Here is a 17,301-nt window from a genome sequence, read left to right as displayed (position 1 = left end):
GCCACTACAGAGTTATTCAAGGCATATCTAGTTTTCAGTGAGAAGAATGGGTGTCAACAGGTCATCCCATTTCGCGTACTCACCTTTCGTGTAAATCCACTCCCAATTATTATTATTATTATTTTTCTTTTATACAATACCAACAGGCCCTAGTGTTGTGGGGTACAAGTTTGATCACTCCCACCAGCACTACAGTGTCCGTTCTCAAGGAGCTGTACAAGGCTGTCATCAGTGATAATGTGTAATGTTATCTTACGTGTGCATAGTAGTTCCGTTCCGGCCACCAGCAGGGATTTGCACGTGTTTGCATTTGTTTGTACTTCATTATCATTATTATTATTGTATGTTTTGTACAGCTTAATCTTCATAACAGTTCGTAAACTACCTTGGATATTATACAGCAGCATCACACTTTTATTCCTACATAACTATACAGCTCAAGGAATGTGACAGTGATGTGATACTAGTCATCTTCAGGTGTGAGCCGTAAGCTGCACATCCGTAAACCCCGTAAACATGCCGTAAGCACATCTGACAGCACTGGCGTTAGTATAGATCACTGGCAGATGTGCACATGCAGCGCAATAACGATTTCTCTAAGGTCGGCTTTTTTATGGAGCCTTGTCGAGCATTCGCGTAAGTAGATTTCCTTACAGCACAATATATCGTTTCAGACAGTACGTGCAGGAACTGAGCGAAAGACCAAAAGCAGCCTATTGTTGCAGTTTTCTGTCCACCACGTAGTACCTTACCGTATAATTCAATTCCGAAATCCGCGCAAAGTGCTGCGAGCATGCCTCATAGCAGTGGCGTAACCAGTGCGTGGCGTAATTAGAGCACCAGAAAGTTTCTTGAAACTTGCTTTTCTAGTGCTCTAGGCGTAACCAGTGGCGTAAAAATCGTGCATTGCGCGGTCGAGGAAAAGCGGAACGCAGAGGAGGCTTCTCAAAATTTGTCCGCTCTCGCATACGCGGCACCGCGCGATTTTGTCGCATGTAGATACATGGCAATACAGCCGACTAAAGACAACGATGAAGACAATAATGATGGTAATGTACATGACATTTCCTCCTCCATAGCAATGCGATGTGGCGCTCCTAGCGGTAACTACCGTAACTAACCCATGGTCCGCCGTCTATACGGGCAGCTCACATGTGTGTGTGTGTGTGTGTGTGCGTGTGTGCGTGTTTGCGTGCGTGCGTGCGTGCGTGCGTGTGTGGGGGGGGGGAGGCGAGCGGGGGGAGGTGAGTTCTAAAAGTTGGCATTTAGCCTCTGGTCAGGGATGATCTTAATGACATTTGCTTCTGTATTATTCCCGTGACCCTGCATGTTTCCGTTTGACCTGTACGGATGGTGCTTGGGGATGCCGGCGTTCGAATGTTTGATTGACGGTGTGACGCGGCCACGTTTGCTTTGCCTCCATGGTTTTTAGTGTCTATCGCGTGAAAATCTGTCGGCTTCACAAACACCATACAACATCCCTTGGTTAGAGTTCCAAATTAGATTTATGTTATCAACATCTTTACCGTATCTGCTGAAGCAGAACTCAGGTTCTACAATACGATGGCAAACTTGAAGACCATTCTTCGCTCCGTGAGGAATGGATTTGCCGAAATAACAGGAGTAGCGGCGTCCTTCGTCTGCGTTGAGGAACACCTTCGATCGAGATACTCCCAGCAAAAACTCAAAGTTCAGGTGAGTCTAGATGAAACCCTGTAAGCATACCTCGCTCGTCATCCTCAACAGCCCACGTTTTGTCAAGCTGCCATAAATTAAAATGGAATGCTCCTTTAGTGTGTGAAAAATGATGCATAGACATTTTTCCATTCCTTCTTTCTGAACAAGGCCCATGCTCTTATTTTAGGGACAGATGACTTCCACGCCTCCCGGGCCTACGCTGTACTTCGAAGAAGGCAGCAAAAGTTTGTATTGTGGACATGAAGAGGAGCTTGTCCGACTAGACCGTCTTGAACCCTGGAAAAAGCACTGGTGTTGTGTCTCGTTGTCTACTACGTGAAGAACTGGTCGTACACTCTGGCCTATGGTTAGATTTTAATGCTTCTACAGAGAGCCCTAGTGAAAGATAGCCTTCCCAAAGGCTGCATGAATGCAAAGTTGAGGGACCTCATTCTACGATTAGAAAAAAAGCGCATCCTATAAAAAAATAGTGATACAATGAGTTTTGACTATATCATCCTCTAAATGTAGGAGCTCGCAAAAGGTCTGTGGCTGTGATTGTAATCCATTTCAGTTTGTGTGGTTTTCATAATTTTGTTATATGTATACCACTTGATAATATATTCTTGAATCAACTTAATTGTGCATATTCTTATTGTTGTCGCAACAAACGAGGGGGCTAATGCTGACAGCACTGTGTGCAGCGGAATTCTTCACAAAAATACCCAGGCGGAACAATTCGACACCAGTGACCACAGACCAAGAAAGTCTCCTTTTGGTAAGCTCCCCACGTTTATACGGGCTGATGGATGCGCGTGTGTTAGTGCTCACTATTTTTGTATAACAAATTTTCAAAATTATAAAATTTGTGTGAGAGGGCCATTGGTCGGGCGCATCACTTAAAAACATGCATTTTTTTTTTTAGAGACGAAGAATGTTATCGACGCCCACTTCCCTTCATCATGGTTATTTCATCACACCGCGAAAGAATCATTAAGAATGGCATATATTATTTTACTGCTTATTGTTTTAATACGTATTATTTATGTACCGACTACTACTACCGCCTTAATGAAGGTACTATCTGGCAACCTTCGTGTGTCAAAGTTTTCACGAGTTCCCAGTTTAAAGTGCGCATTTTTGTACTAGTGAGCTGTACACGCTGTCCATCCATTGGCCGGTATGCCAAGTGAACTTACCAACAAGGTAATGGCTGAGGAAATGGTTACCGGTGCCAAATTGTTCGGTAATCGGATTTTTTTCTTCTGGAAACATACTGTACAACTCTCGCCTGAGATAATTCTTTTGTACAGCTTATATCCAAAATCTGTATACAGCTCCCGTTACACTCCACAACAACACTGAGTCTCGTCCCCAAGCACAATCAGACCCATCTTGGCAGTGCTTGGAAAATATTAATTAAACAGGATCCCTGGACCTTGCCAGCAAAGGTCCTGTTTAAATAATATTCGCCAAGCGCCGCAAAGATGGCTCTGATAGTGCTTGGGGACGAGACTCAGTGTGATTGTGGAGTGTAAAGGGAGCTGTATACAGATTTTGGATATAAGCTGTACAAAAGGATTATCTCAGAGGGTACAAACAGCCTGCTAAATAAAGGCTACAAAAATGAGCGAGGAGGAAAGGTATATTTTAGAGGAAACAGTCTCCTTAATATAAAGGTAATTTTGATAGTTTCAGAGGTGATCATGTAGCCTTCCTTCAGAAGAAACAAAAGGTAACAGTTAGCACTTCCAAATACAGATATTTTTTGCCCATGTTTTTTGCATTTAAATAAAGGGGGACGACATTGAGAGTGTACGCCGGTGGCACCGCAGGAATGCGCCGCAACTGCTTTTCGCAAGCTTTTCGCAAAAGCTCCTCGCGCCACTGATGATCTCTTTGGCTGATGTGTGCATACTTGGTCCCCGCGAGGACCACCTCGGTTCAGATCGTTGAGATTTCACGCGGATGCCAAGCGCCTTCCACTGATCACTCTACAGAGGACATTGACAGACCACTTTCAACTGTCATTTCAACTTTGGCGTCGCGGTCGGGTCTGCTGCCGCCCTCAGAGTCGTTGTTGTCCATTTTGGTACATCTTACCCCGCACCACATTAGAGATATCATCATCACTTGGATTTCTGGCCATCGTGGACTTTTACGAAATCACTGACACCCTCGATTTAATGACCTTTCTGGGGAGGTATATCCTCTCCTCTCTGTTCTTGGGCGTACTTCTCCGTTCAGGTGTAGACGACTCACAAGCCTGTCTCGAGATGTCCTTCCGAGACCCCCCTATGAACATTTCTCCTTCTCGTGGAACAGTGCGGACATATGTCTGAAAGCGTCCGAGGAAAACCCAGGAAAAACCCCACACAGCACAGCCGGCACGGCCTGGCCTTAGGTGGTGGTGGTGGTGGTGGTGATAGGGCTTGCCGTTGTCGGCCTCACGTATGTGGGCAACGTCACGACTCACGCCCTGGGGGAATGTGCGTCCTGGGCCGACTTCTAAGGGAACTGTGCCGACATATGTCTGAAAGCGTCTGAGGAAAACCCAGGAAAAACCCCAGACAGCACAGCCGGCACCGGGATTCGAACCCGGGTACCTCCCTGGCCTGGCCTTAGGTGGTGGTGGTGGTGATAGGGCTTGCCGTTGTCGGCCTCACGTATGTGGGCAACCTGGCCTGGCCTTAGGTGGTGGTGGTGGTGATGGTGAAAGGGCTTGCCTCATCTCAGGGCCTTAGGTGGTGGTGGTGATGTTGAAAGGGCTTGCCGTTGTCGGCCTCACGTCAGGCCTCTCAGGGCCTTACATCTCATCACTGCCACACAGATGGCCAATCTCCCTTTGCGGCTCACTGCCATGCTTTGATTGAACGAAGAAAAAGAAGAGGCCTTCATTTGTGGATCACTGGCATTTCTTTTGTGGCTGAAGAAGAAGAAGAAGAAGCTGTGTCTTGTGGCCACCGTGCTTAGTGGTGGAAGAAGAAGAAGAAGACCAGAACAACCAGAAATTTGTTCGTTTCAGATACTTCCATATTCACCCGACTTGGGCCCGCAAGAACATATCCGTTCGACCTTCAAGATGGGTAAGTGCAGGTCTTGCTGGTTTCTTAAAGGGAGTCAAGGGACGTAGTGGGTCAGGGTACTCTTCGGTCTTGCTGTGAAATAGAGGTTCTTTTAGAAGGCTTTCATCGAGAAATGTAATTGCATTTTTGAGATGCTTCTGCAATGAGCCCGGATGAGTTAATATTAGGTTATATCCAGATTCGCTTATATTACGAGTATGTCGTCTGGTTTGCGCGCGAAGATAGGTTCACACGAGGGACGCATCCCCGGGATAAGTTCGCGGATGGTGTAAACGTGACAGCCTATGTCATCAAAATGTGCGTCTTCTCCGGGGATAGTTTAGTAACGATACCGCGGCTTCTACGAAGACAAAATCATGAAAAACACCGAAAACCGATATGCGTCCGGTCTGTACATGCACTTTTACTATTTTGCAGGCCAAAAATTGTTACTGATTTGCAAAATATGTAAATTTGCAAGATTTGCAAAATTTGTAAATTTTGATACGAAATTACCTCTTTCGACAATGGATAATGGGGACTCCTCCGTCCACGTAACGCCACCGCCAGCCGCGGACTTATCCCGGGGATGCGTCTCTCGTGTGAACCCGCTCGTATGGACGCTTGTTTCTTTCGGACTTTTTTCTATTTTTTTGTTCTCTCTGTCCTTTTGCTTTTGTATATGACTCCGCCTATCCCTCGTCTGAAGCAGATCAGTCATCCGGCCGCATCCTAACAGACGATGATTCCCGGCAGCCAATCACATGTGCTCGACTGACCTGTCGTCGTATCACGCGAACAGCTAGCAGCTTCGGGAAGTCGCCCGCGCCGCGCGCATTCTCGCAGTTTTTTTTAAAGGAAATTCTCCCTTCCCAAAAGATACATTTTGCGCGACAGTTCCTGAAGGTAGTATAATCATGTCACGCGGTAAAAAGATACACGCTTCCATACTCATTTACCCTAACGTAACCTAACCTAACCGTACTTGAATTAAGGAAAAGCGAGCAAGTTGTTGATGAATGGTCGACAAAATCCTCTTGCGTACGATACTTTTTTCTTGCTTCCTACTGACAGTCTAGAAACAGGTTTGTTCAAGCCATAGGAAACCTTTTAATCGTCAGAAGGCCTCAAGTCTCGCGCTCCTTGTTCTCTGGTGCCGCGCAACAGACCACCGTCGGTGCGGCTCGTGGGCCCTTTGCTTCGCTTGGTCACGTGACCATCTAGTCACTGGAGCCCTTCTTCCACACTCCTGACTCCTCCCCCCATGCAAGTTGAGGACCTTGAACATGTCCAGCGCCACTTGGTGGTGATTCGACCCGGGGACGGAGATAGTCCTGGACCAACACTGCGCACCAGCCAGTGCACTCAACCTGTGCACTCGAGACTTTCCTGATACATTCCGGGGATGACCAGTATTTATTCACTGCCAACTTCCCCCAAAGCAACATACCTAACAACACCACACAACCGCGGATTTGGAACAGGAAACACCCGAGTACAGAACTGCCACTGGTAATTGAACCGCGACAATATGTCAGCGACGGCGCTGTCTTTGCCGCGTATGTACTGTAATTCTATGTCGTACTGCGTTCAGCTCCTTCCGAATCCATCTCCTCGAGCTGAACTTCCTGTACCAATTCATGTGCCCCAGAACTTCTGTCTGATGGACTTTTGAATAGCTAAGATCTCAGCGGCTTCCTGTCTAGACTCAGTTCCTATTCTCCCAAATTCCTCAAAGTCTCGTGGCGTAATCAGTGCTCCCACGTTGTACGCAAACTCCTCTGTGATAGCACACAACAACCGGCTGGCTGACTTACCTCTCCTTGGTCCCCCTGAAGGCCAATTTCCACATAGCACAGATGAGCTTATACGGGCGCCCTGAAAGCTCCAGTCAAGTGCACCTTACCACCTCTTTCTAGCAAACACTCCGGCGGGGTATCTTCTGAGGGGAGTACTGTAACGTCACTTGACCCTAGCCGCTATTACTTTACAGCCTATCACAATGTCTACCGAGCTAGCGGGATCCTGGGTGTCCACAGCCGTCGTCTGCCATACCACTTTAGCAACTAACATTCGCGCACCGACGCCTGTATCACTGTCACCCCTCTGCGTCCTACGCCATTCCGGACACTCCTTAAGCACGCGCCCCATTCATCCACATTTGAAACAACGTCTCTCATTGGCACCTCACGCCTACTGTTCCTGGTCCTCTGTGAGACCTACTACTTCTCCCACCGCACCTTCTAGCCTGACCTCCTCCTAAAAACATTCATGAACCTACGACTTTCCTCGAAGTTTCGCGCTGCGGCAACAGTACCACTAATGTCTCAACAATCAACTGGTTTCTTCTTGCACCACATGTACTAACATTTCTTCAGGCATGACTTCCTTCGGTTTGTGTGCCAGGATTAACTCCTTTTAAGGCCCTGAAAAGTATCTACTTTACGACTCTCTAGGTAGTAACTACATTAAGAGTAAACTGATTCCACGTCTCCTTCCGATTTCACTGCTGTTGCGACGAGCCGCGTGTACGTAGTAGCTGACAACCTCAACTGCTTCAAAGTTAAGGACTTCACACCGGCACGCGTCAATAAATGCGTAGTGCTTTGCGAAGCCACAAAAGATCCCATCTGCTCAGTTAAAAAAGGTGGAATAACCGCACCCTGAATCGTCTGAGGAATTTCAAGGGAGTCAAACAAAGTGCCCACGTTACGGAACCAAGCAGGCACCATAGCGTATAGACTGGTCATCGGAGCCAACACTGCCCTTAATTCCGCTGCAAATTACCCCATACGTCTTCGCTCCGCTCCCACAGTGCTCCCGCCCGCACCCTGCGCCCGTGCCTGCGCAGTTACCAATCTTAATCTCTCCAACTCTACCTGCAATTTTAAAGATTCCAACTTCAACTCTTTGTCTCTCGAATCAGTGTTCGCCCTATTAGCTGCACCGCTCTGCGTAGCCAACCCCGGTGGCACGTTCTCCTGTTCGTCATCCAGATACCCTTCCGCCTGTACCGCGAGAGCCGTTAATGAATCCGACCCGTCACGCTCATGACCCCACTGCTCTGTGCCCCGTATCCTAACCATGCTGGGCAATCCGGGAGAAAGTCAAAGTCTCACTCACACTGTTGGTCAACCACATTTGGTTGTTGGTCACTGTTGGTGCTGCTGCAGGCTGACAACCACAGGACACCGCACGAAGATGGGAATTGTGAATCTCCGCCAGGCACTTCGTGTCAGAGCCAACATACATGCTGTTAGACGCTGGGACCACAGTTGTCTCGCGGCGTAAAGCCCCGAATTATTATTCTTGTTAGAAACTGGCAGAATGCTAGGCTGCGCGGCTGGCTGGCTGGCTCTGCGCAGTGCAGATTCTCCTTATCCCCTCCCTATCCCATCTTATCTCTTTATTACCCTCTGGCGAATTAACACGTAGTTCAGTAACATTCAACTGAACCACTGTGGATGAAAGCTAAAGCAACACAGACAGTGTCACACGCTTTCTATTGCGGTGCTCACCCAATTATTCCTAATTGTTTCCTCTATTTTTTGTTTTTTTCCTGGCATTATCACTGCCTTGTAACCCTTGAATATTATGAATATGGGCATATGAATATGTATATGGGCATAGTAGAGTTTTTCAGTTGAGATGACAGAGTTTGCCTGCTCTTACTGACAAAGGAAAATCCTTTAATGCTCTTCAGGTGAATCTGAGTATGCCAGCGCAATGACTTCTTCGGCATATGGTAAGAACGCAGCTGTGGAGCATACATTGCACCTTTCTCTCTCTCTCTCTCTTTCCACAATCACCAATAACCAACGGAATGTTGCAACAACGCAATGTTAAACAATGGGTGTTGCAAACGAAAAGGAGGCTTTGAACCCTTCACCTTTTCCGGCACGAACCGCTATTCCAACATCTTCGAATGCATCAACCTACTATAACCTGTTGTTTCGTAACCGCGCGCGTAAAAGTTCCGTGAATTTGGCAGCCATGTAAAATTTGGGGGCGATAATAGATATTTTTGTGTTTGTTACGAACACATCGAACGTTGACTTCACATCTTGACTTGACATCACATGAACACATCGTTGACCTCACGTTTCCCGCGATCGCAATTCTTCCGATGCACAGCATGGCAATGTCTCTTCGTTAGACTTGTCACGGTCACGAAGCACATGTACGTCTGAAGTCACTCCGTGAGCGAACAAAGACAACATAAGAACAACGTGGCTTGTGATTGCGAACACTTCAGTACGGTGCGTGAATACGAGATGCATTATTTGAATCCGCACGGTTTGAATGTCCCGCGAAAAAGTACGTACGCACGACGTTAATGTGACGGCATTGTAAGGTTACGACGGTGTTCCCTTGGCTGATTTTCACCTGGCCTAACCTTAACTTGCTTTCGTCGTTCATGGCGTGGAATCCTTCGCGTGCCGCTACAGAGATGTCAGCGTTTCCAAGTCGCCACGCCGGAGTTGGAATGGATTCTGGAATCATTCCAGATTCATATGAGCCCGGAATGGAATGGCGGAAACTGTCCTAGGATCGGAATGAGAATGGAATGGAATGGTTTGGGTTCTCAGGTGGTAGTTTTGATTTCGACCCGCTGGTTTCTGCCCTCGCGCCCTTTGCGTACCAGCGCCGGACCTGCACACGGTGAAGAGCGAAAACAACCGGTTATATCTCATATGGCTAGAGTGTGCATCAGGCCCAAGTGATCAGAACGCCCAAATGTTCGTAAGACCCCCCCCCCCAAAAAAAAAAAAATAATTGGGCCTTTTGAGCATTTGGGTCAAATGAGCAGGGCAGAGTAAGGTGTCCAGACGGCCCTAATGCCCAGAAGGCCCAAATGGGCCAGAAAACCAGGAAGGAAGACTAGGAGTGTATTTTTTCGACCGTATTTTTCTGTGTATAAGCGCCGTTATACATTTAAAAAAACGTTATCTGAAGAATTCATGCGCGTCATCTAATGTTATCATATGCGCATCATCATCCTGAGCAGGACTACTTCAGAGAACTTTTTTATATTAGTATGTCCATCAAGCAGTGCCCATTTTGGACAATTGCACTCGGCTCGGTGACTCAGTGGAATATGCCCCTTCTGCAGCGCGCATCTGACGTGAACACAAACAATGCGCTTCTTCCGCCGTGTGAAATGTAGTCTCTAAAGAATGCAGTTACAGAATCAGTTCGAAGGTGTCCGCCCATTTGATGGAACGCCATTTGGTCGAACGGCCCCGAAAAAATGGCCCCGGAAAATTTGGTGACGAAACAAATGGTCTCAGAAAAAATGGCCCCGATGGATTAGAGCAGAAAAAACGGTCTCATGCGTAGGCATGGTTTGCGACGTTCAAATCCCACCTGAAATGGCGCCTTTGGTAGCGCATTTGGGAGAGGGAAACTAGGAGTAAACCACTCTGTCTTATGCAAATTTCCTCCTGAACCCCTCCAGAAATATTTTTTCTGGCTACGCTATACTGCCGTGCCCTGCTTGGTTACCTTCGCAGAAAAATCGCTACTTATTGTGCGTCAAAGCAGTATTCTAGAGAAGGTTGAAAAGTTTTAATGTGGCAAACGAATAAGTTATTCAATAAAAATACTTCCTCCGCGACTACGGCGCCCCTTTACTGCTCTCTTCACCGCATGAGGCTCAACGCTGCCTTTACACCTGCCTTTCAACACCGTCTCAGCTCCACCTCGTCTTCCCTCTGCCCCACTTGTGGAGTGCACAGCGACATCTGCTACGTCATCCTGGCTTGTGGGCAATATCACCACGAGCGTGTACTAATGGAAGTCTCTATGCAACGCATTGACTAGCGGCCGTTCAACCTCGTGAAGATTCTCGGACCGTAGTCGAACACTGCCCACCAAATGCAAGGCCTTCGTCTTCTTGCGGAGTACTTGTGCTCCACCGGTCTGGTGACGGCTCTCTGAAAGCCCCAATCATCCCCTCATGCATGCTTTCCTAACACGCAATAGGGCAGTGTACCGACTCAGCGGCGGTGAATCGCCCACCCCATCATCATCCAATGTGTGTGTGTGTCAATAAAAATAGTAGGCACAGAGTCTACCAATCTGTACCGAGCGAAATATTGAACGCTGTAAAGATTCATATTTATTTGTATTTCACTTTGTCACATTCATATATTATTTGCTTGAGAATTTGTTTCTTCATTTCAGTACTTCTATTAATATTTTTAGTTCAGTTACCTTTTCTCCTCTGTCGCATTCCGCATTTAATTAATATTGCCCATATGTGCAAAGAAAATACAGTATCTAGGTCACTCCTGGTTTTCGGGCCATATGACCATTTGGGCCATATGATTATTTTGGCCTTCTGGGCATTTCGGCCTTCTGTACGGTATCATCTCATTTGGCCCGAGTGTGCATAAGGCCCAAGTGATCAGAACGCCCAAATGTTCATAAGACCCGAAAAGAAATTGGGCCTTTTGAGCATTTGGGTCAAATGAGCAGGGCAGGGTAAGGTGTCCAGAAGGCCGAAATGCCCAGAAGGCCAAAATAGTCATATGGCCCGAAAACCAGGAGGGAAGATTAGGAGTGTCCTAGTTATTTTCTTCGCTCCTATGCACAATATTAATTGAATGCGACAGAGGAGAAAAAGGTAACTGAACTAAAAATATTAATAAATGTGCTGAAATGAGGAAACAATTTTTCAAGCAAATAAGATATAGATGTGGCAAAAACTAAATACAAATAAATATGAATCCTTACAGCGTTCAATATTTCGTTCGGTGCATTTGGTAGGCTCTGTGCCTAATATTTTTATTGAATAACTTATGCGTTTGCCACATTAAAAGCTTTTCAACCTTCTCTGGAATACTGCTATGACGCACAATGAGTACCGCTTTTTCTGCGAAGGTAACCAATCCAGGCACGGCAGTAGCGTAGCCAGAAAAAATATTTCTGGAGGGGTTCCGGAGGAAATTTGCATAGGAGAGAAGGGTTTACTCCTCGTTTCTCTCTTCCAGATGCGTTACCAAAGGTACGATCTCGGGAGGGGTCTGAACGTCGCAAACCACGCCTACGCATGGGACCGTTTTTTGCGCCCTAACCCATCAATGCAATTTTTTCCGATACCATTTGTTCCGTCACCAAATTTTCCGGGGCCGTTCGACCAATGGCGCTCTATCAAATAGGCGGACACCTTCGAATTGATTCTGTAACTGCACTCTTTGGAGACTACATTTCACAAGGCGGAAGAAGCGCATTGTTTGTGTTCACGTGAGATGCGCGCTGCAGAAGGAGCATATTCCACTGTGTGACCGATTGCGATTGTCCAAAATGGGCACTGCTTGATGAACATAATAAATCTCAGTCCCGAGCAAAATACCAAGCCTTAGCGATTCTCGGCAAAGTGTGGAATTCCTGCGCAGTCACACCTAAAAAGCGATTTTACAGAAAAATATTTCTCGCATATAACTCGCACTGATAAAAGTACCGCATTTTTCTTTGTACAAGCTCCGTTATATATAAAAAAAAGTTCTCTGAAGAAGTCCTGCGCAGGATGATGACACGCATATGATGACATTAGATGACGCGCAGGACTTCTTCAGAGAACTTCTTTCAATGTATAGCGGCGCTTATACACTGAAAAATACGGTCGAAAATATACACTGTTAGTCTTCCTTTCTGGTTTTCGGGCCATATGACCATTTGGGCCTTCTGGGCGTTAGGGCCTTCTGGACACCTTATCCTGTCCTGCTCATCTGACCCAAATGCGCAAAAGGCCCAATTTTTTTTCGGGTCTTATGAACATTTGGACGTTTTGGTCACTTGGGCCTTATGCACACTCGGGCCATATGAGATATAACCACCCTACCGTGCTGGCTTATGTCAATCTCCTCTAGTACTGCTGGGCTAGCAAATACGATTGCCTGCCCCTTTTCTTTTATTGATGTAATTAAAAGAATGGAATCGGGTCACCAAGCCATTCCAGGAGTGGGAATTGACCATACCTTTTCATTCCGAGGAATTTAAAGGAATGGAATTATCACAAATTTCCACTCCTCGGAATAGAACTGGAATGGAACGGGAGACCCAATTCCGCAACCCTTGCTGATAACGTCTGAGGATGAAATATGTGAGAGAGAGAGGTCACTTTGGAAATAAGTCTGTTTCGGAAGAAAGGCCTCGCAGAAGAGTTGTTTGGGGATAAACGGCCCTCCGAAACATGTTTATTTCGGTTTCACTAGGGAGAGAACTCTTACTCAATGCGCGACACTCCCAGTAATGAGAGTTATTAATGCAGGAACTGGCTTGTCTGGAACCATTGAGAGCACTATGGGTAAGTGATCCTTCGCCTTTTCGCTTCACGCGGACATTTTTTCATGTGCACTCTTCCCAGATGCGAACAAAACGGATCAGGGCGCTGCAGACAATGCCGGTAAGCTCTGCAGCATATAGCTTATTATGGCTATGTAGGACCATACAAGTTTTCCGTTGTCATGTCTTATATGGCACATGCATCCACGCTGAGAGGTTTCCATGCAAAAATCGAATGTGAAATTTGGGAAGGATCTTTGAGAACGAAGTTTAACTATGATATTTCTTTTTCGTTATTTGTGACGAGCGACTAAGAACCAAGTAAGAAGAATGGCATTCTTTTGGCACGTCCTTCAAGAGCCTAATTTCTCTGTCCCTTTTCTTCTCGCTGATGAACCACTGCGAATTTATCTTTTCTCGGCTCGGCGGGTCAAGTCATTGCTAACGTGGCACAGCGCCGTTTCGACTGTGTTGATTTTTAATTCCCGTAGCCTATGAAGACCCGAAAACTCAAGTAGCAGGGCAAACCGGAAATTCGACACCGTGTTCAGTTCACCACGACACAAACACAAAACCGCAAAAACCCGGAAGGAAAAGAATCCCACAGCTTCCACGATGTCATGGGTGAAACGGCCTCTTGATTGGCCATTACAAACCAGCGCTAGTAATGATCGGTGTTAACAGGGGCTCAACTCTGGCAAACGCTGTTTTCCAGCAGTTCATAGCAGTGCGAGGAGGAGAAAACAGCGCTGTTTTCTAGCGCTGTGGAGCAAAGCGCTGCATATGAGAACAGGGCTTTACGCTGAGATGTGGGAACGTGGGAACATAGAGGGCATGTGACAGGCAGGGATGCTCCACATGATAAAACAAAGGAAAAGCACCGAAGAAACGGGGCCTTGTAGCAGAGCATATTTTGCATAACTCATCGTCCCAAATCAGCGCACGTCGGCATGTTCGTATCGAAATGTCCGCAACCTGCCTCACGCATCTGGCTGGGGACAGCCCACGGTGTTGTTGGATCCGATCCACGGTTGTACCCGATCCTAATCCGCTTTTGCTGTAACAAGTAATCATTTACGTTTCTGTAGCGTGCCAGATAATATTCAGTGTAACCGATGTAAGAAACGCTAGTAGCCATAATCTTATTGAAGGACATTGGCCCAAAATTGGAAGTCATGTACAGTCATTAGAAAAGAACATGTATGTTAAGGTGTGCGAAGATTATGCTTGTAGTATCGTTCTGCCCTTTACAAGGCACGGGTTATGTTTCTTTCTTCTGTATTCTTGTAGTGCGAACTCCTCGTCCTCTAAGCAAATCGTAGCAGTCGAAGTATCAGACCAAAATGCAGATTGGAGGCAGCCATAACATGTGCCACCCATCTCGAAGCGGGATCTCCGATGTTGACTCCTGTGCCCTCTCGAGCACACGGGTGTTACACGGGCGATAACCACAACAAGAGTCGAACTAAGCGGTACTGTAAAGCAGCAGGCAAGCTTTTAATATTGGCAGCAGCATTTGAAAGCTCATTCCGACAGAGACCCACACTTGAAAATTTACGTGCAGCAGAAAGCTCTCAATATTTTTTAATCACCACTGAAATTGCGCTGAAAAGACGCGAAGCGACCACTGATCTCTATGTATAAAGGCTGGATCGAGTTTAGGAGGGGGGGCTCGTGGAAGAGAGGTGTGGCATCCGGTTGTGAGAGGTTGTGTCCCGTCCTCTCTTTGGCTGCAAGTTTTTACGCATGGTGTGGCATCCGGCCGCGTTGGAGGGCCCAATGGCGCAGGCTACTCCCATAGGAAGCCATGAGAAGCGATTTGATTTGGAGTATTTGTTGGCGCTTTAAACCCTCCTCATTGCTGATTATCGCATGAACGAAATTTATGACAATTGTATACTTGAGCACCCACGTTGTCAAATGAGCCACCAGTATAAAAATGTATTCCTGCTGCTTTACAGTACCTTTAACACGGTTGAGTTACGACACTGTGGCAGAGCGAGATGTGTGGCTTCTTTGCGTTTGTGTTCGTTCCGTTTTCTTTTCGTATTAAACGCTTTGGATGAGCGTACCACGTGGTACTTCTTCTCTCCCCTGTGTCTTATGTAATGCCTCTGTTAAGCTTTCGCTCTCTTCTTCACTTGTAAGCTCTCTTCTGTCTGAATATGTAACTCAATGTGCAATAGAGGAAAGTTTATTTTTTCTGTTTCTTTTTTTTTTTCACACTTCACGAGGTTTATCGATCTGACGAGTTAGTTTCCCAATCATCCTGATGCGATCAGAATAATGAGCATTAGAACGTTACACGGTGCTGTAGTGATTGACCTGTGGAGGCCATGACCTCTGGAGGTATAATCGTATGCAACGTGATTTAATGGAAAGTCACCAACGAATTATCGAAGAACATTCCTACTACTACAATGCTGTATTCGGAGTTGCAACAGCAGAAAAGAGCGTCTTATCAGAGGAGGAGGAGCGCACGTTTACGATGTACTAAGATTATTTGTTGTAACTTCTCTGTTAGACTGTCTCATATATTTACTAATACGTGGCCATTCTTTCCATGTTGCCTTTCAGGGAGGTATGTATGTCATGTTTTTACTAAGTTACCTGGCTGCCCTGTTCATCAGAAAACAATCACCTCCAGCTTGAATGAGCATGGTACTGCTTCCGACACACTTGTCTAGAATCTAGAATTTTGGCGTCGCGATTCCGTTATAGAGCCGGGTCGCGCGCGGTTATCCTGGATTAAGGTAGGGGGTGCTAAGGGGTGCAAGCCGTGAGCGCCTCAGTCGACTCCCGTCAGACAAGCGGGCGTCGTCTGCTGCATGACGTGGACATGGACGTGAAGTTGCTGCGAACGGTGATTCTTCTGTACGCAAAACCAGGTTGAAGCAGATGTGTGTGCCTGCTGGTTCATCTTGCTTTACAGTTCGGTTGCTGAGTGAAATGTGAAACAACGGAAGGCATGGTAGTGTAATCAGCAGTAAATGAAGCACACGTGTCCTGTATTGCTTCCAGCAATGGGGTGAGAGTTGCGAGAAATGGGGAACAGGTTCATTAGGGGCGTGTCAACTGGAACGCTTTGGGGGTCTGTATACACGTCGGTAACGGCGTTATGTTAATTCATTTGTGAACAGTGGTGTTGTTTGCCGCGACGGGAATAGCGGTCCGTGCTACGCGCTGCAGCAGTGTTTCAGGTGAATTACGTAGTGAGCTCTGCCTATTAATTAAAAGCCTTCTATTTGATTCATACTCCAACTGCTCTCCGTTGCGGTTACGATACATATCCAGAGCGGAGACGGTTGTCGGGCAGCTCGAAGACGCTGTTCAGACGCATGCGTTCTTGGTACTGAAAACGCTGGTCTTTCACCAATCACACCACCGCTCCACCACGCCTACTTTTACAGCAGGCCATGAACGGGCGACAGTGATGTGGTTGGCGAAACCGAAGCTGAAAATGCTGTACTGAAGCGCATCTGTGCGCCGACCTCTGTGCATTACAGGGGGGGAGCGGGGGCCCCGGTCCCCTCCGGAAGATTGAAAACTCGCCGCCTATGCCACATCCCATGTGATCTCGAAATCGAGGTGGGCGGTGGTCGCTCATCTTTATCAGTGGGATGATAAACTGCAACCTATCAAACACGCTTTTGATTGCCTCTATGTATACAAAGATATAAAAATATCTATGTATACTATGTATACGAAAATAAAGTTGTTGTTGTTGTTAGCACGCAATGAAGAGATGACTTGACTATTGGCTGCTTCTTCCTGCTTTTATCAAGGGACGGTGCTTTTATCGAATACATATTTGTTTTACGCACTAAGAAGGGGGTCTCTTCAGAAACTTCAGCTCTTCTGCGCTTTTTTTCTTCCGCTGAGCCTTTTGCTTGGTCATGGAGGACAAAAAGTATGAAAGTCCCCCTTTTCCCTAACTTTCACGCCCATGCATAGGTTATGAAACGTGCACTTGTTTATTGACGACTGTTTGCGCGCTAACTTCTGAACTGGCTTATGTTGTTGTCGTACTCAGGAAGCTGCAGGAAGCTGCAGGTGCTTCTCAATGGCACAACCCAGTTCCAACTTTTTCGCCCAGTTAAGCATGAAAGTCTCCGTTCGTTGTTTTCAATGTCCACTTGTATTTTCTGTGTACAGTCAGTGCGCATCACGCCTGCTTTTACTGGATGCGTTCAAAAACGTTTAGCTTGTCGCGCTGGACAAAGAACTAGACCACGTTTATTGACAAGAATTTGGTTGCAAACACGGGATC

General features: G+C 46.7%; 1 protein-coding gene and 1 long non-coding RNA gene across 2 annotated transcripts in view; both read left to right on the top strand.

The window, feature by feature from the left end:
* The first annotated feature begins 4,648 nt into the window (after positions 1-4,648).
* On the top strand, positions 4,649-13,153 carry LOC135389995 (uncharacterized). Its single transcript, XR_010421650.1, has 4 exons — positions 4,649-4,763; positions 8,446-8,487; positions 13,018-13,053; positions 13,114-13,153. It is a non-coding gene; the product is annotated as an uncharacterized LOC135389995 (long non-coding RNA).
* Positions 13,154-16,603: 3,450 nt separating this feature from the next.
* Positions 16,604-17,301, top strand: part of LOC135388255 (uncharacterized) — a 50,810-nt gene continuing 50,112 nt past the window's right edge. Inside the window, exon 1 of the mRNA XM_064617681.1 lies at positions 16,604-16,619. The gene's annotated coding sequence lies outside the window, so the exon portion shown is untranslated. The remainder of the gene's footprint in view (positions 16,620-17,301) is intronic.

This window comes from Ornithodoros turicata, chromosome 3, assembly GCF_037126465.1.
Source record: "Ornithodoros turicata isolate Travis chromosome 3, ASM3712646v1, whole genome shotgun sequence".
NCBI lineage: Eukaryota > Metazoa > Arthropoda > Arachnida > Ixodida > Argasidae > Ornithodoros > Ornithodoros turicata.
This window is presented reverse-complemented; position numbering and strand designations above follow the sequence as displayed.